General features: G+C 44.4%; 1 protein-coding gene across 3 annotated transcripts in view; it reads right to left on the reverse strand.

The window, feature by feature from the left end:
• Positions 1-26,488, reverse strand: part of Ten-m (teneurin transmembrane protein Ten-m) — a 787,615-nt gene that overhangs the window by 117,811 nt on the left and 643,316 nt on the right. The window contains exon 1 of one of the 3 annotated variants that reach the window (XM_025303698.1): positions 22,743-22,763. The exons of the other annotated variants lie outside the window; for them this stretch is intronic. The gene's annotated coding sequence lies outside the window, so the exon portion shown is untranslated. Of the gene's footprint in view, positions 1-22,742; positions 22,764-26,488 lie in introns of those variants that run through there. 3 annotated transcript variants of the gene reach the window in all.

Consider the following 26,488-nt stretch of genomic DNA (forward strand, 5'->3'; position numbering starts at 1 on the left):
ATAAATATGGGCGGTTTTGCTTGGCAGCGACAGCTTTAAGGGGCATTTAAGAACGCTTCGCCGCTCGCCTGGCGATCTTTCTTCACCTCCACCTACTCGTCGCCGCTTTCGCTCTCTCTTCGCCGGCCTCCCGATGAACGAGGGAGCGACACGGTACGGAAGATTTCCGGAACACGAAGAGTCGCGATCGGACACCGGGGGCGGAAGCTGCGACTCCTTGCTCTGCCTTGCAGAGACTAAAGTAGTCCCTCAGTCGAGGAGATACACACAGGACGATTTAATTGTCCGATGACAGGCGCCTCTCCTCCGCGTGATGCGCCGGAGAAGTTATCTCGGGGTGGAATGTAGCCGAGCGAGGAGGAATTTAAGACGATTGAAGGATCGAGAGACCCAAAGAATTGAAATCACTCGGTGGCGGTCACGCGACGTCTCCCAACGACGGATGCTGGATTTTTCAGAGCTTACGGATTCCGTGAGAGAGGAGATATTCTACTTACGGATATGTGTGTGTGTGTGTGTGTGTGTTTGATTCATAATTCTGTAGAACGAGCGATCGCGCGCGATACCCTGCGGAAGTCTCGCCTTCAAATAAATGGAACGCGAACGCTCGCCAAGTACCGGGGAACGGTCCAATTATATTCCGCGCTCTCTTACGTCCGCTTTGTTATAAACTCGGTCCATATTTTTTATCAGTTCTGATAAGTACTTATCGTTAAACGACGCGGAACTTTGGAGGCGTGCCCGATAACTCGGAAGGTATTACTCCGAAGTTTAAGCTCGGCAGCACGGAAGTCAGAATCACTTCGCACTACCGTCGCCGTTTGGGCAACTGCGAATCGTTTCCCGGGCCCCGGGATATTTCATCGAGCGTAAAGAAAAGCCGTTGAAATAACGCTCGCCGAGTTAATCGAAGTGGACAGCCGTCGTAAAAACTTTGCGAGCCAAAGTTGGTTATTAAACGCTATGTAGAGCCGGACTAATTGTCAAGAACGGAATCAATCGAGGAAAAACGCGTATAATTCCGCCGAAGAGCGATCGAGACGTTCGACGAGAGAAAGAGAGAGAGAGAGAGAGAGAGAGAGAGAGAAAGAGAGAGAGAGAGAGAGAGAGAGAGAGAGAGAGAGAGAGAGAGAGAGAGAGAGAGAGAGAGAGAGAGACGTATATTACTATGAACCTTTCGACCGCCATGCTTTCGAGACACGAGCAAGCGGCTTCGTTTCCTCGCTCTAAAAACAGCATGTTTATGCATTGAGTTGTCTGCGACGAGAGCGCGTAATGCTAGAGGTGGGAATATTCACAAGAATGATGAAAACTCCGTGGCAGAATAATTTTTGGGGCGATTTATGCTCGAAAGTGGAAAGGTTAAGGGGGAAATTATATGCGGAGCTGGCCGTTTTCAAGGCTATTTTTACGAATTTTCTTCACAGAAACGGTAGGATCAATAGACTTGAAATTTTCACAGTATATTCATTAATATTCGAGGTATAAAATAAATTTGTTACTATCTATATGGAAAGTACAATAAAAATCTTTAAATGAGTTTATCTGGAAACACCATTTTCTTAAACTGTCGACACGATTACGCAAAAACTACTGAACCGAACAACTTGAAATTTTTACATAATATACAATAGACATGTAATTTTCGCCTCTATCTCGAACATAGTTATATTTCAATTTACTCATTTTTTTAAACATGATTACAAGTTTAAAAAAGTTTCATTTTCGATACTTTTCTTGTACAGTCATTATTTTTCCAAACTTGACTTCACTGCCTTCGTTTTGATACGGGCTATAATGGCAACCATATATTTTAAAAATCTTTCTCAGTTTTTTATTTCAGAGTAGTGAGAGAGAGAGAGAGAGAGAGAGAGAAAGAGAGACGCGGAATTATGTCGACAGCAAACATAGAGCTCGCAAACGGATGACTGTATTTTTATCTATAATTACAAATTGTATCGGTTCTTGTGATTCAATAAAATTTATTTTATGCTTTGAACATTAATGAAAATTTCAAATCCATTGATCCTACTGTTTCTGTTAAAAGAGTTCATAAAATATAAAAATAGCCTTCAAAACGGCTTTCTGCATGTAATTCTCCCTTTAAATACAAATGCGTTGTGGGATACATAGGCGCTGTCAAGAGTTTATTCGTTAAGATAAATCTCTCGCCAAGAGGCTCGCTTTCTGTGCGTTTCGTCGCAGATGGCGCGAGAGGTCTCTTCAACGATAATGCGTTATACATACATAAAAGGATGGTCCAATGTGTGTACACAGTTGATATTAAAAATCCGTACACACACGCACACATTTGCACACACACACACACATGGGACACGCACGATGTCGATGTCGATGCAACCGGCGTTTAAAAAGTCGAGAACGGCTCGCGTTAATATCTACGGCGATGTTTGCTCCGGCCGATATCTCGTCCTCTTGCGCGGATTTCTTTATCCGGGTCCTCTCTCGTCCTTGCCCCTTGTCCGATGGTTAACTGGGCGCGAGAGAGTGGCCACGGCCGATTATTGGGTCCTTCTTTGACCGCAGACTTTACCCTCTCGAGGACGAAATGTGCTCGTATCAGCACGCATGGGCTCCCTTATTGACCGTATCCTGCCTCCTTTCCATCTTCCGTCGCGATGGTCCTCGCTGAACGGCTCGTAATACCTTTATATGGCGCGAGTAAGCGTCCCTGAAGAGGACACAGTAAGAAGAATCAAGCGTCGCAATGTTGCCTCCTCACGCGGGACATCATTTTCATCTGACGACGCGATCGGACGCGATCGGACGCGATTGCACGTAAAACTGTAAAACTTTCGGACGTGGCTCGTACACCATCAAAATCGGCCCCAGCATAATTGCTTGTGAGATAAGTTGCAAGGGTCGGGTTTCTCAAGCGATGTGGGGCGACGGACACGGGGCGAAGAAGCACGTCAGATAGATGCGGATTCGATTTATTCGACGGGCGAGAGACAAGATCTAAGAGGATGCAATTATTTTGTTAAAAAAAAAAGAAAGAAAGAAAGAAATAAGAACGAGAGAAAGGGAAACACGCGCTTGATGGATTACGCTGATGTTCGCGTCTTGAAAAGATTCGATTAAGGCTCTGATTGCTATCCGAAAAACCTCAAAGAGTTTCTTCGGGCTGCTTCGGCGTAATATCGCTGGCGCATTCGAAGCGGAGTGTTGATCTCGAAAAGGGTTCGTCCATTTCTTTTATCGGGTCTGAGAGCAGTTAGATTGCCGGGACGAGCGATTTCGTGGAGCAATTCCGTTTGGCTAGGGAAGACCGAGGGGGAGTGAGAGAGAGAGAGAAAGAGAGAGAGAGAGAGAGAGAGAGAGAGAGAGAGAGAGAGAGGGGACGACAAGAGGGGCGGAGGGAAAGGTGCGGTGACTCTCCAGCTAGGAATTTCGAAGGGTGTCTAATTGCTTCAAAACTTGTCACGCGGCTTCGATCTCGATGCTCAGCTGGAGTCCTGCGTGATTAATGGAACTCTCAAAAAAGGACACACTTATCTCGATCCCTCTTCTCTCCCTCTCTCTCTCTCTCTCTCTCTCTCTCTCTCTCTCTCTCTCTCTCTCGGCGACGGACTCATCGGGCCGAGGAAGCCCGGTTGCGTAATGCGTTTTCCCGATGATCTGGATCGACCGTCTGTCATACGGTGTCACGAGCTGGACGGCTGGAATCATACATGGCCTCTCAAACGAATCCCGAATCTGTCATTAGCTCTCGCCCCTGTCAGAAACGAGCGAGCTCGTCACACAGCTACGGTCACAGATAATTATGAATAAAACCCCTTCCCCGCCGGGAAAGACTTTCCAACAGCGACGAGTATTATTTTCACACAATTAATAATCGAGTTTGTCCGATTAAACTCGCCGATGAGAGCACGTAGTCAGCCGAGTGACATCTGCGAGGGTGGGGGGAGGGAGAGGGGAACACGAGAAGACGGGGATGTATAAGGGTAGCACGCATAAGGGCGGGAAAAATTCGAGCTTTCCGCGCTGAGCGCGCGCAGGCTCGGCTTCTTTCGTCTAATTAAATAAGGCCGCGCGGCACATTTGCAATTCAATCGGCAGCGAGAGTGCGTTTCATAGCTCACCGCGCGATGCCGCTTCAGATTGCGACGACAAGCAATAAATAACGCGCGGCGGGAAAAGAATATCGCCGGCGCGTTTTAATAATTCATCTCGCGGCCGATGCCCGCGCGCTTTTGCATCGGCTCGCGGAACCGGCGCTCGGGGGGCTGCTCTCCTCTCTGCGATACGATCGAGGCGACCGCGCCGAAAAACACGGGGCCACCTGACCGCCGCACAATGGGGCCAGATAATATTCTTTGATTCAAAATTCTTTAGAGACTTGAATTTCCAACCGATCATCGACACCAATCGATGAGGTTGATCCTGAATAAATTCCGAAGAGATCTGTCTTGCCAGAATTAAAAAAAAAATTTTTTTCTCGAATTACTAGTCCCAAAAGAGGAAAAATTATCGTTAAACGCGAGAAACTTGTGAAATACTCATTATTCGACACTTATTTCTATCTAATAGCGTATTCAGCGGATTGAAACCAATCAACAGACACCTCGAGATTTATCGATCTTGAAGCAGAAACCCATTAACCCAAAACTCATATGCCCAAAATAATAAAAATACAAAAACATCAAATGTAGACCCGTTAAGCACAAAACCGAAGGACTTTGAATCTTAAGCCCATCAACTTAGGAAACCTATCAATCCGAGAACTTTTTAGCTCGTGGATGCATGAAGCCGTATATATTACGAGCCCCAAATAGCCCCAAATAGTCCAAGAAAGGTGATTCTAAAAGGTGATTATAAGTTCTGGGGTCTTGCATTTAGTATCCATAGGCTCGAACCCATTGAGGTCGCGAACCCAAGACACTGTACTTTAAACGATAAACTTTTAAGACAAACCCTAAACCCATGAACCCTGAACCGATAATTTCTTCCAAATTTTGGCTAGACAGATCTCTTTGGAATTTATTCAGGATCAACCTCATCCATTGGTGTCGATGATCGGAAATTGGAAATTCAGGTCTCTAGAGAATTTTGAATCAAAAAATGTCATCTGGCCCCACTGTGCGCCGCCGCCGCCGCCGCCGTCGCTCCGAATGGCCGGCGATCCCTTTTTCTTGCCAACAGCCGGAATACAGCCGTGTGTACCTTTCCTCTTCCTCTTAATCCGGCAAGAAACCACGCGACAAAGCCGATGTCACGGGAATGGCCTATGCTCTTGTCATCGCCCGATACGCGATAGACATTGATGCTTCATCCGACGGCGTTTCTTTCGCGACTCTTCGGCGACTCGACGAGCCCTCGCTTGAAATCGTTAACGAGTTCTAATTACCGAGAGCGGCTACTAAAACTATAAATTAAACACGAAGCTTGCTTCTGAGTCTTTCCGGAGAGCGTTGCGTTTGAACAAACAACGAATCTGGAGGTGTGTGAATATTCGAGTAATCGAACGTCTGGATATTTAAGGCTTTGACACATCGCCTCGTACACGAAAATATCATCTTGTTGTGCCCCTAAAAACTCGCTCCATTAACCCCTAAGCACTACGATGGGTGAAGAGTCACTCGATATTTTTTTAACTGTTGCCACAGATAGCAGCGTATTACACAGCGATGTTCTGCTAGGATCTATAAATATTCATAGTTAATGTACGCTCAAGAAAAATAATAAAAAAAATTTTGAGTGGAAATTCACCCGTCCTAATAACAGGAGATAACAAAAACATCCCAGTGTTCAAGGGTTAAGATCCAATATTTCGGATATATCGAATAATACACGCAGAAAAATATTCTGTAATGACAACCAGAAATTTTCTATTACGTGAGATTCGATTGCAGCAACAGAAAATTCTATTTCGCAGCAAACCGAAGAATCGTCCGCATCAACAACTGTTTTCGATTGAAGGAACTAAAATTTTCCATCTCGAAAATATAGTTGCCGCGGCAGAGTATTCAGCTGCCCTCGTAGAAATCTCAATTACCGCGAGCGAAAAGATTCGTTTGGAAAAGTTGAATGACGTTGCCAATGATGCAATTTTCAATCCGGCCGCGCAAGCGTTTCCCCTCGCTCCCCCTCCCAACTTACGTATACAAAGACGTTTTATTTATCACTGTGAAAAACGAAACTTGCACTTTTAGCAATACTAACTCTTAAAAGCTGCCATTAAATATCAAAGTTGATTTTTCTCGTTATGTTTATAGCAAAAATATGTTATAAGAATTGATCTGTTTTATCATAATATTGTGCCACTACTGATGGTCTGAATAAATACCTATAAAATTAGCATTGTCAATGTGTTTACGTTTCTTATTTAATTATTATTTAATAATTATTTTATTTAATATTTATTAATTATTTAATAATAAAACCAAAACTTCGCATGGGGTGAAATTTCATCCATGGTAGCCTTTAAGGGCGAATATTCGGTTCAGGAGATCGAATATACATAGGTTGTTCGATAAGTTTTGAGCCTGAACATGAAGATGATGTTACTGGTCGGAAACTGTTGTAAGATATGAAAGCTACATCTTTTTAATAAGTGCCCCCAAATGTTCAGCCATATGCGATGCTTAGTTTTGAGAGTCTGTTGTAGCACGCGTGTTAGTATATTTTTCAACGATGGAAAAAATCGAATATCGTTCCATGATTAAATACTTAAAGGAAATCTAAAAAAGAAAAAAAAACCCCAACGGAAATGAAAACCTACTTGGATCCTGTTTACGGTGACTCTGCTCCTTCGTTTTCAACGGTAAAAGTTTGGTCGAGTTTAAGCGTGACCGTATAAGCGTGTTTGATGATGAGCGCCCGAGTCGCTCAAAAACTGCAACGACTAAGGAAATGGTCGACAAAGTGCATCAAATCGTGCTGGATAATCGGAGACTAAAGGCCAGAGAGACAGCAGATGCCGCAGGTATATCTTCTGAACGTGTGTTCAAAATATTACATGAAGATTTGGATATGAGAAAGCTGACTGTGCCGCGATGGGTGCCGCGTTCGCTGACGTTGGACTAAAAACACATTCGACGTAACATTTCAAAGGAGTGTTTAGACCGGTTTAAGCAAAATACAAAGTATTTTTTGCGTCGATTCGTGATTATTGACGAAATATGGATTCAGCACTACATACCTGAAAGCAAGCAACAGTCAAAACTCCATCAGGCGAACCTGCTCTGAGGAAAGCGAGGATGTTTCACTTGGCCGGAAAAGTCATGGCGATTGTTTTTTGGGATAGCCACGGCATATTGCTCATTAATTATCTTCAGGAAGGAAAAACCCTCACTGGCGCATATTACGGCGCATCATTGTTAGAATCGAGTATGACGGAAGAAAAACGCAAAAGAAACGACGGCATGTGAAAAAGAAAAAGATGCTTTTTCACCTGGACAATACATCAGCTTACAAATTTGCCAACAGCCAAACTGCACAAATTATGCTACAAATTGTCTCCCCTCCCCTATTCGCCTGATCTAACGACTTCTTTTTATTCTTAAACATGAAAAAATGGTTGAAAGAAAAAAATTCACGACCAATGAGGAAGTGATTGACGCCGTAAACGAGTATCTTGCAGGACTTGACCCAACCTACTTTGTTAGCGAAATGAGAGAATTGGAAAAGAGATGGACAAAATGTATCGAGCTAAAAGGAGATTACATTGAAAAACAAAATTATTTTGTCTACAAATATAAGTGCTTAGGCTTGAAACTTATCAAATAGCCTTCGTATTTTTGGGACAACAGAAACCCTCAAACGGGATTTCTCTTGTGGTGCAACTGAATTTTAGGTCGATTCCCGAGGAACGGAAGGTTTCGGTTGTTGAAATTCAGTTATATTTAATAGAGATGTGCGAATCAAGAATTTTTATGTCGAATCGAATCGAATCGAATCTCATTTTTTAAATTCGAATTTGAATTCGAATCGAATCGAATGAAATCGAATTGAATCATTAAAAAATTTAACATGACTATTAAACATGCAAGTAATGATGGAAGATTTTAATATGAAAGGGGATATTGATATTGCAATATCATCTTAAAGTAAAATATATATTTAAATATTTAAAGTAATTTATAATTAAGTTATTAATTATAAGTTAAGTTAATTACAAATTAAGGATTCAAACATACAGGCTCAGATGACCCGTTTTGTTTGCTGATGCACGCAAACGATAATATATTTGATTTCTCTTGGAATTATTCGGATTCGAATCGAATCTAATGTAATTCGACTCGATTCGATTCGATTCGAATTCGAATATTTCGTACATGTCTTAAGGTCATTCTACAATACAAAAGTGTCGTAAGCCGTAAGCCGTAAGAACTGACCAATTATAGCCAATTATTTTTGTAATAATCGATTGTGATTCGCCAATTCTTATGGCTTGACAACTTACGACACGTATTGTAGAATGGCCTTAATATTTAAGCATAGTTGCGGTAAATCGGGTATCGATGGATGATAGACGCGTCGCATTCATGGATATGCGAGGACATCGGCACTTGGCGAATCTGGGCAATTATCTGTTTGATTTAACGGGGCCAATTATAAGACGGACGTTGAAGAACTCGTGCCGCTTCGGCAGGCACGACACGAGCGGCCATCTGCCGCTGTCGAGCGTCGCTTCGTACGAAGCGGCGCAAATGTGTTTGTCATATTTCCCGGCACTCGAACGTCGTCGCGGTGCTCGGAGGAATTAGGGGAGCGCTTATTCAAACACGCGCGGTTAAAAGTGTCCGCGGTCTCCCCTCGCGCATTATCTACGACGCGTCTATTGGCAGCTTTGTACATGCCGCTGATGAGTTACACCATGCCGATGTTCGCTCGACCCGCGTTCCCTTCGGCCGAAGAAAGAGACGCGCTTCTAGGAGCGCAGTCGCGCGTGAAAAATCCGTGTATCCCGTGGCGTGTCGACCTATCGCAGTCACTGTCGTCGAAATGCACACGCGCGCGCACACACACACACACACGGTGTGCTCCCAGTTGCGCGACTGTTGCACCGTGCGCAAACACGCGCGACTCGGCGGGGACAAAAATTTTGATCGTGTAAATGAAGACGAATGAAGACAAATCGAACAAACCACGGCGATATATTACGGCTAGCGCGAGCTCTCTTTCATTAAATAACAACGTTGATACATTTCTTCGGGGATAACTCTCTCGTGTCGCTCCGAGCGCACCCCCCCCCTTTCCCCTATGCCGATGGCGCGAGTTATTCAGCGACCGATTCGAACGGCGACCGGCCTGTGACTAATTTTGAAAATTCTGTCCGCCATATTGGGTCCGCCATTATGAATTTTGTATTTTTCATACCGGATTCAGCGACCCCAAAAATTCCTAGATAATAATTTTGAAGTATACGTTATTACTTAAAATTTCATGTAAACAAATTTATTCTCTAAATACGACAGTTTTGTGTTCAGCATATACTTATTAGTAACAAATTACTTATTTGAAATGACTCTAAAAGTTGACGTATTAGTTAGAGGAACATTTTAGTAATCAGTAACAGTACCAAATATACTAAAGAAATATGTGAAAAATTTAAATTATTGGGAAAACAAGTTTGGATGATAGGTGGCACTCTGGGAGCACTGCTATGCAGCAAAGGATTAAATGACGCGCGTTTGTGATATTTCAAAGTTCTTTTGTGCTTAAGTTGGTGCCACTGTACTTAACTTCCATGCAGAACTAGAGCGCGATCTGTCAATCGGTTTGTTCGTGGCAGCTGTTTGTGTCAGTCGACACTTCAGGCGCCACCTGCGATTTTTACGACGTCGAATATTATGGAGCAAAGAGTTTGCGTTTTCAACGAAATTTCTCGTGCCGACGCGTTGCGAAAATGCTACAAAAAGCACATAGTGATAACTGTATCTCAAAAACAGGCTTATGAACGGTACAAATCGTTCAAAGAAGGTCGAACAGAAGCCGTCGAAGGCTTGTTTCGTCCTGGTCAGCTATCCACGTTAAATACCGATGAAAACGTTAAAAGAGAGTGAAGAAATTAGCGCTTGAGAATCGCCGTGTGAATGAAAAATTGCTGCCGAGCTTAACATACGAAATGACTCTGTCTGTACCATTTTGACCGAAGACAGCTCATGGATTTTGCATCGCGATAATGCACCATCGCACACATCGCTTCTCGCACCTGACTATTTGGCCAAACAGTCGACTCATATAATTCCGCGAGAGCCGTACTCGCCAAATATAGTACCCTGTGACTCATTTTTCCCCCCAAAACTCAAATTACCACTTCGTGGTCAGCGTCTTGAGACGACTGAAGCAGTCGAAGAGAAATCGCTGAAGGAACTCAAGGCCGTACCAAAATCGGCTTATGAAAAGTGTTTTGGATATTGGATTAAGCGTTGGCATGCACGTATTGCACAAAGTGGAGACTATTTCGAGGATGACAAAATAAATTTACCTGAATAATGGAATATTTTTGTTTTATTGCGCGACTCCAGGTGCTTCTTCAGCAGAAGGTACAATAATCTTGACGTTGAAGGTTACAGAACATGCCCATCAAATCGCATTTCAGTGGCGATTCGCAATCGTTCGGCTCGATTATCGAGAGATCGAGGCGAAACAAGCGTCCCGGAAGACAAAGAGGAGCACACGAATGTCCCATCGGAGCATCTCCCCGTCACCCCTCATTTTGTCACACCCGCGCCTCCCGGCGAGCCCGTACAACGGGTTTTGACGAGACGCGATTCATTTCGCGCGTTTGTCGTCGATGGGCGATTAAACGCGGCGAGAGCCCGCGTTTCGAGTACGTGCGCGATATACCCACGAGTGTCCGGACAGATAGACGTTAGTCCCGTCTGATTTCAGCCACGCAACGGATGCGGACGCTATCCGTTCACGCGTGCACCGCGTGTGTGCGCCAGCCGCGTTATCGCCGTGCACAAAAGGCGGCGGCGCGGGCAGCGGCGCGCTGAGTCATATGCGCGGTACGAATACGGGCAGTATTGAGATACGCTAAGGGAAGATGAAGGATCAGGCGGATCAGTAAGGTTGCCAAACAGCGGGACCGTCGACGCTCTGAAACGGTTAGATTGCGCGGAAAGACGATCTTCGTCCCGACTAGAAATGTATCCCATGGTCCTGATCAGGTTAACCTCATTTGGACATCAGGTCCCAATAAAGTAATACTATCGGGTCCTAGTAAATTATGTAACACAGCGTGGATATCAGGACCTTAGTAAGGATTCATAGTCAGGTCTTTATTGAGTTACCTTATGGAATCCTTATTACGTTTTTTTTTAAATTATGGCTACTGATTACTCGCCACGGCTATATTGGATGATGACATTAGAAATAAGAAATGACACGCTGAAAATTCTTTCATGTCATTTCCAAATAAAAAGATATTTGCATGAAATAATATTTTAGATTGCTTGAGCATACTTGTAAAATGTTTCGGAGAAGAAACATAAAATGAATATCACAAGATCATAAAGTATCACAAGGTGACAAGGTGACAAGAGGTGACATAAAGTAGTGTTAAAGAGAAAAGTTGCATGTCACGTTAATTTTACAACTATTTATTGACTGCTAAAAAAAGGATAGTTTCTATAGCATTTTACAAATATATTCAAGTGATCTGAAGTGTTTTTTCAATGCAAACATCTTTATATTTGGAAATGACACTCAAAAATTGTTTTGTTAAAACTTGATAATGCAAATCATATTAGGTACACTGAATAAAATTCCGACAAGGACCTGATTAACTGAACCATATTACTACACATAAACATACATTAAGATTCTAATGTGGACCCAATCATTATAACTTTATAAAGGTCTTCCTTACTCATTTGTCGTTAGGACATTATAAGGACTGACTTACTTAGGATTACCTTTCATTCACTCTATTAGGTCCTTATCAATGTTAGGTGAACCTGATCAAAATTTCTAGTCGGGGTCAGACAGACGCGCGAAAAGCGGAGAGGGGGGGGGGATTCTCATTGTGTAATCGGCCGATTGTTTCGTGTTATCGATTCGCTGCCGAAAATTGTCCAGCTTGCAGCTTGCTATTTTGAGGAACGCGACTCCTTCAAAGTCTGTCATTGTTGCCGCGTAACTCGCTCATCCATTTATTAGACGACGAAAAAAGTTTGTGCAGTTTTTGTTCGACTACGACTACGCGCGTGTTTATACGTATCACATAGCACATAGATTTACGTGAGTTAATTGGTAAACTTTGTCGTGGCATGATCCCTTGCTTTGTGATTATTCATCCTTTTAAAATGTGTGTGTTAAATCGAATGTAATTCGAGCAACTTAATCCTTGGAGGCTACCATGGGTGAAATTTCACTCCATGCGGATTTTTGATCTTATTAAGAAACGTAATCACACTGACAATACTAATTTTATAAATATCAGTAATGACGACATTATGATAAACAAATCAATTCTCGCGTATACTTTGCTATAAACAATAACAAGAAAAGTTAGCTTCGTGTAATACTTGAGCTAGCTTTTAAGGATTATATTCGAGTCAAAAGCTGCAGAAACATTTGGAAAAAATGCGTTGCAAAGAATAAACTACGCAGAACTGCGCGGTTTAAAACAATTTTCTTCTGCCGATGAATCATTTAATTATAAAGAAAATGGTTTTATATGGCCTTCCATTCATATTTTGTTCAGTAATTCTGTCAACAATCAATATTTTAAAGAGAACCGAATGATTACATTTGTCACAGTGTTGTTTAATCAATTATAGACTCAAATTTACTATGTTTGTAATGTTTATTACTTAGGATTAAGGTTATAAAAATGTAGCAACACAATATAATGGGGTGATAATATGGCCTCCTACTAAAGCTGATATAAGAAATTGATTTTGATTAAAATAGCACAAAGTCTTTAGTTACGAAATTATATATTTATTCAAATTAAACTCTTAGAAGGGGAATCATAATGAATATAATTGTGAATTTTTAATGTGGATATTGGCTTATTTGTTAGTAAATATAATCTAAGTCAAAAAGACACCAGTGTAATGCAAACATAAGTGCAACAGTGGACTGCAAATTAGAATCGACTTATGAAATAATTACTTTGGTATAAAAACTTTGAGAGAGGAAGACCGTATTTATCGGCACTCTTATGGAGCCACATTAACAAAATGTCATGTTATTTCATTTAATTTTGCGTAACTTGAAAGATGTACAGCTGACTACTAAAATCTCAAGCAACGAACAAAATACTCGATTGTACATATATGCGATAATACGCTCACGTTTAAAAATAATGAGAAAACACGTCTAATTAAATGCTAAAACGTACCTTGAAAAACGATTTCGAACAGTAAAAACGCGTTATAAAAAATGCTAGCTATTGTGTATCGATATATTAGCGTCACTGCGCAAACGACAAACTACTAAACAAATGATTCCATAATTAATAACTAGAATTCGTTATCTAATAAAGGAGATAACATATTTTTCTGAAAATTTCTGCCCCTGTTTAATTTTTGATACACAAAACTGCGCGAACCTGTTTGTCTACTTAATATTTATACGATGCGATTTATAGCGGGAAAAATTTGCAATTTGTAAACCGTGTTAATCTAGAGTTAATCTAGAGTAATTGGGCCATGACATCGGAGGAAATTGACGCTGTTGTGATCGGAAGGATTTAATCGTCGCGTCGCGCGCTCGTCGTTCCGATGATCATTTATGCACGAGTACATCGGCGATTAACGCGACGGTGAAATTTTCGCGGAATAAAATCACTCGTCGCGAACGGAAACGCGCCGTTCGACGACGCTCGATGGAGCAGACTGCGGCGGATAAACTACCCCAAGCCGTCGCGCGCGAATGGCCGTTTAGGGTGGTAAGAGAAATTCCTGACACGTAGCCGAGTATACCGGATGGCGTAAGAGTAACGCTGTAACGGAGTACGGAGGGTCGTGATGTAGGGGATTAGCAATTTCTCCGAGTGCGTCTGTGTAATGTCTCTGGGGTATCGTATTGGCTCGCGATACCAATCGTTTCAGCCATCGATCACCTTTCTCCCGCGCGCGCACCGAGCGAAAATCTCTCTTTCGATTTCTCGCCGGCTCAAGCCGGGACGTTCATATCTCCCGATATATATATATATATATATATATATATATATATGTATATAGTGGCCCGATGTGATTTGTGTCGGATTCCGTTCGACCGTAGCTTCCTTCTCCGACGTTAGTTAACTTTGGAGTCCGGTTTATCTGACTTCTTGTCTCTCGTTGATTTTAATTTCAGACGGCGGCGGGTCGGGAGAAACGGGTGATTTATCAGAGCTCGCCGACACTGGTAGAATCGATTATGCCCAGCGGAAGCCGAGTGAGAGACAAAGAGAGTGAAAAGAGAGAGAGAGAGAGAGAGGGGTGGGGTGGGCGGGAAGCAACGGAGTGTAAAAACAGAGACGGCCTATTTATGGAATTATTCTCGATATCGTCAGTATTGTTTGGTCAAATAACTTCCCGGCGTGGCGTCACTTAACGCGTGAGATCTCGCATACAACGTTTTCTGCTTCGCGTGTGTTCAAAGCACATCTGGAACTGTTTGTGTTAGGAAGTGTCGTGTTTCGGTGTTCCATCTGTGGGCGCTGGGTCGAGGATCATACCCAAAGTCCGTGGAACGTGTAACTCATATGCAACTTGTGTACACATTGTGACGCGCGGTCATCCCGTGCTTTCCGTAATATTGCTTTTGCCGCCTTTTAACATATCAGTTTCGTGAGCTCCGTGAGCGACATGTAATCCTGCTGGAAAACGGAACAAGCGCGTGTATGTGTGTGTGTGTGTGTGTGTGTGTGTGCGCGCAAACCGCGTTAGAAATTACACACACGAGCTACCAGTTTTTCGACGAACCGACGACGAGATCTCGCTGAAATATCGTCGTGTTTATCCCCGGAGAATTAAAGTATGAGACTGAGAGAGAGTAAGAGAGAAAGAGAGGGAGAGAGAGAGAGAGAGAGAGAGAGAGAGAGAGAGAGAGAAGGAAGAGAGGAAGAAAGTTAACTCGATTAATTCCCGAAATGGAATACCCCGGTAATTTTACCTCCGCGCTTTATGCTTCGCGAAACCATGTCAGATAATCCAATCGTTAATAAGGGAAGCTCTCCTCTCCCCCTCTGCATTTGGGACGCACGGAGCAACTTATTGATACAAGTCTGACGAAAGTAGGCCAAGTCATGCAGGCAGAATTTTAGCAGAATCCTCGAGAGTTCGCGACGCGACTCTCTTTTTGCTCCCTCTCTCTCTCTCTCTCTCTCTCTCTCTCTCTCTGGCGAGTCGAGGCGTGCCGAGTGTGTCCCCAGATCCCGTTCAAATTCCGCATGGCGCTATCGATGTATCCGCTCCGAGATACGAGAACGATTGTTTCTCGTCACGTAACACGGCGGCTCTCCTGTGTGTTCCTGTGTTTCCCTTTTTATCTCTGTTGTCTCGAATGTCGCGTTATCGCGACGCCACACTGCTCGTTCGACTGCGGCTGGACCCGAATTTCCGTCGCAACATTCTTCAGCGCTTTCGGGGTATTTACACAGCCCCGTCTGCGACTCGTCCTAATAATCCTTGTTCGGCCGAAATTTGTCGGAAGCCCGGCGACGTCCTGCCGGCCGCCGTCTAGACGCAAAGTGCAAATCCGGCTTTATCCTGTTTGTTCCCGGCCGGGAAGGAGAACCTACAGTTTTCCGAGGCTGTGTCCTCCGCGCGCTGCTGTTGAGATTCGATCTACCGGGCTACTTCATTCGTAGCGCGCGCATTGTGCGTTATCCTGCGACAGGTATTTGCATTTTGGGCCTGAAGTAGGTCCTCTGTGTGAAAATTCGCGACCGGTGAGCGACTAAGCTCGGACTGCTGTATGAGTCCTTTCCCGGAAAAGCAACATCTCTCGCCGTGGGCGAGAGCCTTTCTTCTCCTTTCTTATTCTCGAAGCGTCCCGACTGAAAAGAACGTCGGATTCAAGGTGGGACAGGACTAGGTCGGCTAGAACTAGACCGACTGGGATGTTTGGATTGCGGCTCGACGACCCTAATTTCTCCTTCTCTGGGAAAATTAACCTCCTCCCTCTGCGTCGCCTCGTCCTTCTTTCAACTCCTCAGCGCTACACTGTCAGCTCGGGAAATGGCCCGTGGAACTGCCGAGGCCGGTATTTACCTGGGCCGCGGAAAATTGGAAAAACAAACAACTCGGTCAAGCACCCACCGCTCGGACTTATATGCGTGTCCGATTGAGTCGTTAGCGAGCGATGGGCTCGCCGAGTGTCGAGCGTCGTGATTTCAGGTGTTCCAAGTACCTGTGACGAAACGCGAACACTGCATCGGCTCGTCACGAGACCACCCTCATTGCTTCTTCGAGCTCGTGCTCTCTCTCTCTCTCTCTCTTTCTCTCTCTCTCCCCCCCCCCTCTCTCTCTCTCTCTCTCTCTCTCTCTCTCTCTCTCGGTCGCCCACCGGCCGCGCGCTCGCGAACGCGCGGCCGGTTTTCCTTTGGACCTGCCTCGTCGATTTTAACCGCCGCTTTTCCGCCAGGATTTTACACGCGTCGATATTTTCTTTCACGTGTCGTTGTACCCGGCAATTTTGACGTAATACGGTTTTCTACTCGCGTACGTATCGATGAAAAGAGACACTCGATCGACAGAAGCGCCGCGCTCTGCGGAGAAACAATTGCGTCAAAATTTTATTCTTGATCCAATCAAGGCTGGCAAGAAAGTCGTGTCGTTCTTTTTTCCATGCAAATGGGAAGCGATTTTTTCATACAATGCAGAAACTTTATTGTATAATATAATGTCCGTTTAATTCAATGACTTTTTGCCATCCGTTTGGTAGCTTCATGACTCGGGCCGCATAGAACTTCCGATCCTCATCGGTGAAAAATTAATTCACCAGTTCTGAGTGCTTCTGCTTTATTGCTTCGTGTAATTTGTCCAATTGACGACGGTACAATTCCGAATCAATCGTTTGGTTATGTTTAAGCAGTTCAAGAAACACAATAGCTTTGTAATCCCATCAAAGAGATAGCAAAATCTTCCTTTGATGAATGTATTAGGTTGATGCAAAAATAATTGCGGTTTTTGAGTATCGAATATAAAAACGCATACATCAGTTGAACGTTAAATTTATTAACTAAAATAAAAACTATTCTCCCAACAAACAACTTGAAATAATGGTTCTGAAGGGGGGAATTGCAGGCCGTTTTCAAGGCTATTTTTACAAATTTTTTAGTAGAAACAGTACGATCAATGGACTTGAAATTTTCACAGGATATTCATTAATGTTCAAAGTATAAAATAAATTGTTATTATCTATATGGAAAGTAAACATAAAAAAACTTTAAATGCGTTTATCTGAAAACACCATTTTCTTAAACTGTCGACACGATTACGCAAAAATTATTGAACTGAATTACTTGAAATTTTTACACAATATACAGTAGACATGTAATTTTCGTCCCTACCTCGAACACATGTTATATTTTATTTTATTCATTTTTTTTAAACAAGATTACAAGTTGAGAAAACTTTCATTTCTGATAATTTTTTTTGTACAGTCATTATTTTTCCAAACTTGACTTCACTGCCTTCGTTTTGATATGGGCTATAATGGCAACCATATATTTTAAAAATCTTTCTCAGTTTTTGATTTCAGAGTAGTGAGAGGCCCGGAATTATATCGACAGCAAACAGAGCTCGCAAACGGATAACTGCATTTTTATCTATCTAATTACAAATTGGATCGATTCTTATGACTCAATAAAATTTATTTTATACTTTGAACATTAATGAATACACTGTGAAAATTTCAAGTCCGTTGTTCTTACCGTTTCTGTTAAAAGAAATTCGTAAAAATAGCCGTGAAAACGGCCTTCCACGTGTAATTCTCCTTTTAAATCATTATTGTCTATAGCTGAAAGCCGTTCACGATCCTCCTTGTCTTCAAGGCTTTCGTTTCCATCACGAAATGTTTGGAACCAGTGTTGAGCTGTACGTTCGCTAATTGACTCCTAGTCGAAAGCAAATTTGATATTTCGAGCAGTCGCTGTTGCTTTACGTTCAAATTTAAACTCATACAACAAAATTGCACGAATTTGCATCTTTTCCACGACTCTGATCCCGACCGACAATACTAAATAATGAAAACAATAGACATAAGCTGAAATCAGTAGTGCCAATTTCATCGTTTACAATGATATATTACATGACTATAATAAAAGATAACAAAAGATAACTGAAAAAATCGGCGCCAAACTTAAAATAATAAAGATCGCAATTATTTTCGCACTAATCTAATAAGTTTCCCTTTTTATCGCGAAGCTTCGACGAGTGAATCTCGCGATGCGTCATCGTCATTTTTGTGTATTTGAACATGTCGAGTTCGTTTTTCTCACGCGTGTACTACAAAGCTGCGAAACCATAGAGCCTCTTCGTCTTCGTGGGAGGTTTCTTTCGGGTTGCACGGAATTCGTTTGTGTAACGGCGACGAACGGTCATTAAGCGGGCCATTGTAAACACCGCTGGAGGGGTTCCACTTCTCGAAAAGATCCGCGCGCTTGGCGAACCGACAAAACTTCAGTATTGTGCGACATCGAGAGAGAGAGAGAGAGAGAGAGAGAGAGAGAGAGAGAGAGACAGAGAGGACTCCTCCGGCCGCCCGGTAGGCTCCTGCGGACGCCATTTGTCTCGGATGCCGGAAAATTGCTTCCATAAACACGGAGTGTGTCCAAGCGTTCTGCATCGCTTGTCTTTCACGGGCGATCTTTTATGGCGCGGATACGAGCCGGCTGCATAAACATGGGGCTTCCTCCGCTCCCGACGGCTCGACAAAGTGCGAATAGCGTTTCGAAATGTCGGTCCTCGAACTTAATCTAGCCGTTTCCCGCGTGCAGGTTCGCGCGTGGCTTCGGAGGCGACCACGCGCATCTGCTCGTCTCTCGATCTCCGAGGCTGCTGTTCCTCTCGAAAAAGTAATCCGCCAGTAATCTCGGGAACTTCCGTTCGATTTCGCGATATAATAACGTTACGGAGATACGATCGAGCAATTTCATTCTCGCGCGTCGGCGGACTAGCGTCCTATTCGCAATTCAATCGGAAGATCTTGGCCGCGAATCGAGTCGAGTCGCTCGCAGCTCCGCCGGAGTTTTCCAGACTTCGAAATCAATTCCCGCGACTCCTGCGCGCAGACGGACGCGCGAGTTTTCTCCGACGCGAAATTTCATCTTATTTACAACCGCGAGGTGTCTCGCCCTCGGCCTCGCTCGCGCAGCTCGCGAGAGGGACTGTCGATTTTGCAAAATGTCGCGAGCGATTATCAATTGCCGCGTTACTCGTCCAACGATTCGATGTCGCACGGGGAATAAATAAATAGATGGTTCCGCTGCCCGGCGCGGCGCGGCTAAAATTTGCATCAGGATTTTTGCCGCGATCCTCGCATTCTCGCGGTTTGCGTTAACGCGCGGTATTAATATAAATGCGCTTTGTCCGGCAATAAGAGGGAGAGAGGGGGAGAGAAGTACAAATGTGTGCACAATGCGTGGGATGAATCTCGTGAGAAAGGGTACCAGACGCGCGCGGACGTGGAACCGGTTTCGCAATTATCCCTAGAGCTTTCTAACCGCTAAGTGATTTTTAATTCGGCGGACGGTCTCGTTTCAGCGCGGACGCGCGCCGCGCGACGATTTTTCAGCGCGGCCGAGCGACGTCCGCGAGATTGTTCCCCCCCCCCGCGGTGCGCGCACTTTATCCGCGCGTCGTAATGGCACATTTTCTCGACGATACCGCCGATTATCCGCATTATCCGCGGTATCTCTCGTGATCTGCACGCACAGCTCGCCCTTCGTCCTCCCGACGAAGCCGCTCTCTCGCCGCGATATATCGAGGTGTAAGTGATATGCACCGCGCACGTCGTCCTTCCTCCCCGCCCTATCGCGGGACACCGTCATTTGCGGGCGATTCTTTCGACGACGCGCGATATCTGCAGTCACGAAACAACAACAAGTTGAAAGCAATCGCGTTTTCGCGCGACGTCGCGGGTAATGCCTAAGCGTTAATGCATCGGAACAACCGCGGGCGATTTCACGCGTCGCAGTCTCCGCGAACAATTGTGCTCTGTGTGCTTCGCCGTTTATCTCGTTTTTAAAATTCAAAAATCCAATCCAAGCGCGACAGTATCCAAGTCCATTTCAACATCCGGCTGCTTTTTCACATTGAAAAGAATAATTTCGTCGTGTCGCAAGAAGTGAACGTTTGCTGTTTTTTTGATAATTGTGCGAGGAACGAATCAAACAGTCACCGCAATCAGTTTTCGTTATTTGAAATTTTAGCAGGTGGTTCACACATCGCTGGGGATGTGTGTTTATTGGATGTACAACTTCTGGTAAAAAGAATAGCAACGTCGTAATAGCGTAATATACAGGATGTCCGGAATCTTTTGGAGGCGGAGAATTGTGAAGATTAATCAGATCAAACTGAGAAGAAAAATCAAGTCTCATTTTGCAAAAGTCGTTATTAAATTATTAATGATTAATGAAAATAACCAGGATCTTTTAATTGATAACTTGAAAATTTGCGTAGTTATTTGCAAAATGGTAAAAGGACTTTTTTGTTCAGAATGACCAAATCTGCAATTATATGGCGGCTATTGTGTCTAGCGATAGATATGAATATATTGAACTTTGAATCCTGAATCTTGAACTTGTCGCTAGACATAATAGCCGTCATATGATTGCAGATTAGGTCATTCTGAACGAAAAAGTCCTTTACCTTACTTTACAAATAAGCGTGCGCAAATTTTCAAATTATCAAGTAGAAGAGCTTCTAGATGCGGTCATTTTCAATCATTAATAACTTAATAACTATTGCGACTCTTGCAAAATGGTACGTGACTTTTCTTCATAATTTTTCGTTTCCACAAGATCCCAGACACCCTGTATATATGTACGTGACTTTTCTGCGGTCCATTTTCTGAAGTCTCATATTTAGATAAAAGCACCTCTTAAAGCGATTTATAAGCTTTTTCAAATAGCTGCGAACCATCTTTACAGACTTTCTTATTGATAAAAGTACGTTTGCAGTACGGCCTTTGTATGTATATTCCCCTTAACCTTATTTAACCTTATCCAATAGTTTGTTAATTTTATATAATGTGTCGTGCTGAAAATAAAGATTAATGTAACAATGCGTTGCTCTATTTCTTTCCCCGAATTCCTGCAAAACACACACACACGGAATTGTTATTTTGTTAATTCTTGTCTATCAATATTTGATTAGACGTAATGAAGCTACATTTGAATTATCTGCTAACTATGATACGCGCTAGTGTAGCATCGCATGTTCGGCTTCATCGAGTACTTTACATATTTTGCTATATATTATACGTTGATGAGGCAGAGTTAATGCAACTGATTCGCTGATACCCAATTTCTAAGCCTTGTTCATCTTCTGTATCGCCGATAAATCAAAAATTTATGACTTGGATCAGCATAACAATACCATTCGTTCCCATTATAAAATTATTGGTCAGAGCGACAATTCATAAACGACAAATCGTTTGCTGTCCCATTAACACGTTAACAAACCGTTCGTCACTGGTGTGCGACCGGCTCTGAGAACAAAGGTTTTGTTAACCCAACAAAACCTTTTTTCTCAGAGCCGCCGCGCCGGCAGAAGCAGAAGCCGCTTGTCGCGGTCGTGCCCCGAATGTTCGAGGGACGCAATTCATTTCCAAGCCACTACGAATTACCTGTCTTCGAGCTTCATCGCCGCCTGCGCTCCGCTTTGACTCGTTAAGGACGTAACAGGAAATTCGTGTTACGCTTGTTCACACAGCTTGTCTTAGAAAAAAGAAAACGAGGCGGACAAAAAGGAAAGAAAGAGCACACGATCGGACGGAAGCGTGCGTCGGCAAAGGGGTCGAAGAGCGTGACGATTCCTCGCCTGCCGATCGCCGGCTTAGCCGTATGTCGCGGGTACCAACGGGCGATCCTGTTTGCGGCGAAATCACCGCCCCTTATGGAGTCAATTTGTTAAGAGGCGCGACGAGAGAAAGGGATGGAGAAAGAGAGAGAGAGAGAGAGAGAGAGAGAGAGCCCAGCGCGATCCCGTCGCCGTGCAGCTCCGCCGTTGATGATGGAATCGAGGACAGATGCAGACGGATGGGACAGGTTGTAGGCCCGCGACAGGATTCTCGTCCTTCGACGCGAGCCGCTGCTGCTCGCGCGCGACCGCCACAGCCATCCCCGACGCCTCCCGTATGTCGCGGCAGGTATAGGGTTAGGAGGCCCCCGGATTCCCGAGTCTAGTGTTTACCGTACTCGTATCGAGGACCCTCGCGCGCTCGCAGGCCAGATTTTCTACGGTTGCCTTTTAATTTTCGAGGGCCGTTGCTGCGTGCATCTCGTTAAACACGAGCGGCCGCCGCTGCATTCCGCGGGCTTCCCCCGTTTCCTGTTTTGACCGCGGGAACATTGTAACGAACTCGCGAACGACTAACCGCCTCTTAATTATCCCGCTCGAGAAGACCCTCCTTCTCGTGGATCCTTCTCATGCGCGATCGGCGCGATTTCAGATTTAAAAACAAAGCCCCAGCTTTCGCGCGCATTCGCGAGAATATCACGGATGATACATTTTGCTGTCTCTTTTGCTCCTTTGCAAATGAAAGGAAACGTGAATTCGATATTTTGAGGGAAGTTGATGAAGTTTCGGCGAATCGGAGGAACTTACGGAGTGACGTTGCTCATGCTAGCGCTGTCGACTCGTTTCGCCGCTGCGGAAACGCGTGATGTACGTACCTGAAACAATGGAAAGGCCGATTAGAGCGATTGCGTGGCGCGATGATTCGGCCGAGAATAATTACACGTAACTGACTGGTGTCGCGCGAAGAATCGACAACAATCGGAACTATCGGCCGGCATTACTCGTGCGCGAGTACACGTATCGCGAAATCATTTCGGGGTCTTCCGCGCTGCAAGCCGCGCGCGCGCGCGCGCGATCGCACGCGAATGGATTCGTTAGTCCACGATGTCACGGACAAAAGCGATCCCGGAATGAAAGAGAGGTATAATGCGACCTGTTCTACATTCGATAATGTCGCCATTTCGCCGTAACAAGCCGCGCCCGCAATAAAGCCCAGCCGACGATTAATTAAATACGAGGAACTAATTCTCTATCGGCAAACGCGCACGCGCCGGCTGATATCAAGTGCGCGTTACGCCGAACGAGAGGTACGGCACAGTTTAAAATAGATTATTGTCAAACACGCGCGGCGATAATCATATCAGCTGTGACTAACATTTCTCTCTTCCCCACGCGCGCGCGCGCGCGCGCGCGTTATCGTAAAGACGCACGATATGCGTCGGCGGTGATTTATATTTTAATCGAGCGCTGTCCGTCACACGGCACCGCCCGAGAGACTTCCATCATTCCGCTTCTTTTCATTCACTTGGTAATTAAGCGCTCGCGCCAGCGCGCCGCGCCGCGTTTCCGCGCATTTAAAACTTTACGGCCACCGAAACGGCAAAGTTCGGAATGGCGGGCCGCACGCCACCCTTCTACCTTGGCCATCATTAAATTTAAGGGTATTTAAGGGCCGATGCATGTTCGGCCGGGAAACTTTCAACTTTCTTTCGCCTATGCGGATGAGACTTGCGCTTTGCCCCTGCGGTGTCACCATCAATCTTTTCAGAGAGGAGGGGAGGGTGAATGGCGCGAGCAACGCGGGAGTATATACACAGAGTGGTTATACAGAGAGCCCTCTCTCCCCCTCCTTCTCTCTCTCTCTCTCTCTCTCTCTCTCTCTCTCTCTCTCTCTCTCTCTCTCTCTCCCTCACCCTTCTCGAATAGTTGCTCCAAGTGCCCTTGGCTCGCGAGGTGACGTGTGTACGCACACTCTTGCGTGTGCGGGCCACCCGATATGCCTTAGATTAAAAGACACCCCCGGTAATATCAACTCGACTCTCTCAGCCGTCACCGGTTATTGCGTTCTGCCGGGGACATTCCGTCGCGACTAAATAAAAAGATCCAAGCTGATGCACTAAGTGCGGGAGACAGCAGGATCTCAACAGCCGGACGGGTCGCGTCGGGTCGAGGCGAGGCGAGGCGAGGCGAGGCGAGGCGAGGCGAGGCGAGGCGAGGCGAGGCGAGGCGAGGCGAGGCGAGGCGAGGCGAGGCGAGGCGAGATGAGGCGAGGCGAGGTGAGGCGAGACGAGGGTGCGGAAACGTGTCACCGTCAATTGATTATTCTCCGTTTGTGCGTGCAAAGACGAAAATGACGAACAGCGAGAGCAGAGGCTGCGACAGCAACGACTGAGTTCATTCCACGACGGGACAAATACGAAGAAATGAAGCTTACGAAGTACCTTCCCACCAGAATCGCTCAAATGAGATCGTTTAGCGCATTTCCCCTGTCTTCTACAAAGAAAGAACTGCCGGTGGACAATGTTTAACATTTCTTTTAACAATAACAGACCTCAGGTCCTATAATATCTAGTGACCGAAAAAGTTCTGTTGCTTTTGGAGGCGTAAATAAAACCGAGTGTATTTTTTATTTAAAATAATTTTTGAACCATCTTGCGTAAGTAAAGTCTAATTGTTTCATTATTCATTCGGAACTCTTTAGCAAGCATCTGATGCGCTAAATTTGAATTATTGTCTCAATTATTGTCCTCCATTCATCAGTATCTAAATTTAATGGTTTTTATCATCTGGCTTCTATTCATCGCCTGAATCATATTTTTTAAACCATCTCTGTGCAGTTCTTGATGTTATCGCATCTTTTCCAAATGCGGTACAAATCTTTGCAGAAGCTTCGGCGCAGCGTTAATCTCAAGTTTGAATTTGTAAAGCAAACACGCACGAGTAATACTATGGATGAATGGACAAAAATATGAAATTTATCACTCGATCGAACAAATAGTAACGAGTTATTATACACGTAAACGGTTATTCAAACTACGACTTACGCTCAAGCGACAAAACTCTTTTTTTGTTACTTGATATAGAGGGTGTTCCAGAAAGATGAGAACTACCAAATTAACTTGAAGAGATGACGTTTTTAAGAAAGATGTTAAATACAAATGTTTTAGGATTTAAAAATGAATATATAGTGATGAACTTGAGAACTTGATCTAAGAATCAAATTTAGAGATCAAATTAAGGTCAACTTTAATATTGTAAATGGGCACCTCCATTTTTTATGTTATCATCTTTTTCTACCTGCCATGATTTGGAAATTTCCAAAGGTCAGCTAGTTGACGAAAGTTAAGGTTACTATTGTAACAGGCACTATTGTATATATTCTTGAAACTAAATGAAACAAAAGAGCCTAGTACCACTTTTTCTTCCGACAAATAATTAGTCCGACAAATAATTATCGAGATATCGTAAGCCAAATATTGAAAAAAATTACCAAATTCTCCTTGAATATCTCAAAAATATTAGATAAAAAATATTTCAGACAAAAGTTGCTTAAATTAATTTGTGGGAAAAGATAATATAATAAAAAATGGGGGTTTCCATTTAAAAAATTCAAAGTGACCTTCCCATAACCTTGATGACGCCGTTCAAGGTCATACTAGTATTGCTGTGTGGTTAAAATCCTACTTAAAATCCTACAACTTCTCTATTTAACATTTTTTCCTATCTTGCATATTTTCAAAGTTAGTCAGAGAGTCCGACCTTTTTCACCACCCTGTGTAAGTGCTACATGCGAAACACGGAAGGTTCCTCTACTTGAGTCTTTACTGCAAAATTCCCTCCGTGTAGACATCATCCACGATCGACGCGAGCGCGCACCACATCGATTTGTCAGCGGATCTAATTTGAAGAACGCGCGAGGCAAACGCGGTCATCTTAATCGACCGCTCTTGATCGGGCATCGATTTCGCACGGTTCGGACTGAGTCACGACGATATTAATGACCAGCCCGGTACTGCAAATACTCCAGTCCTGCCACTATTTCTCTCTTCCTCTCTTTCTCCCCCGCCTGCCTCCTCTGTCGTTGTGCCAGGGGTTCCGGAGTTACAACTCCATGTAATTATCTGCAGACCGGGCGAATGCTAATGGGAGGAAAGGCGGAGAGCGGGTAAAGGGGGCGGGAGCGGGGGCGGGTTGCGCGCGGGTGAAGGCCAAAGCCGGATCATCCGTCGGCGAAATACCACCTCCTAGCTCGACCTGACCTTAGGAGCCAGTCAAGATCCTTCTTCTCTCCCGCCTGCATCACCGCTGCGCGCTGCAACACCGTCTCCTCGAGCTTGAGCTGCTTCTCTTAGCCTCCCACGCGCGAGCGATCCCAACTTCGGCGATCGCCCGAGTACAATGCACCTGCACGTGCACAGAGAGAGAAAGAGAGAGAGAGAGAGAGAGGGGGGGGTGGGGGTGAGGGGCGAAAGCTTCGAGAGCATCTCGAGTGGCGGTGTAGCAGGTGACTGCCGGCACGTACATAAGTTATTCGCATTGAAATGCCTCTTGGA

The sequence above is a fragment of the Harpegnathos saltator genome, unplaced genomic scaffold, assembly GCF_003227715.2.
Source record: "Harpegnathos saltator strain DR-91 unplaced genomic scaffold, Hsal_v8.6 scaffold562, whole genome shotgun sequence".
Taxonomy (NCBI): Eukaryota; Metazoa; Arthropoda; class Insecta; order Hymenoptera; family Formicidae; genus Harpegnathos; species Harpegnathos saltator.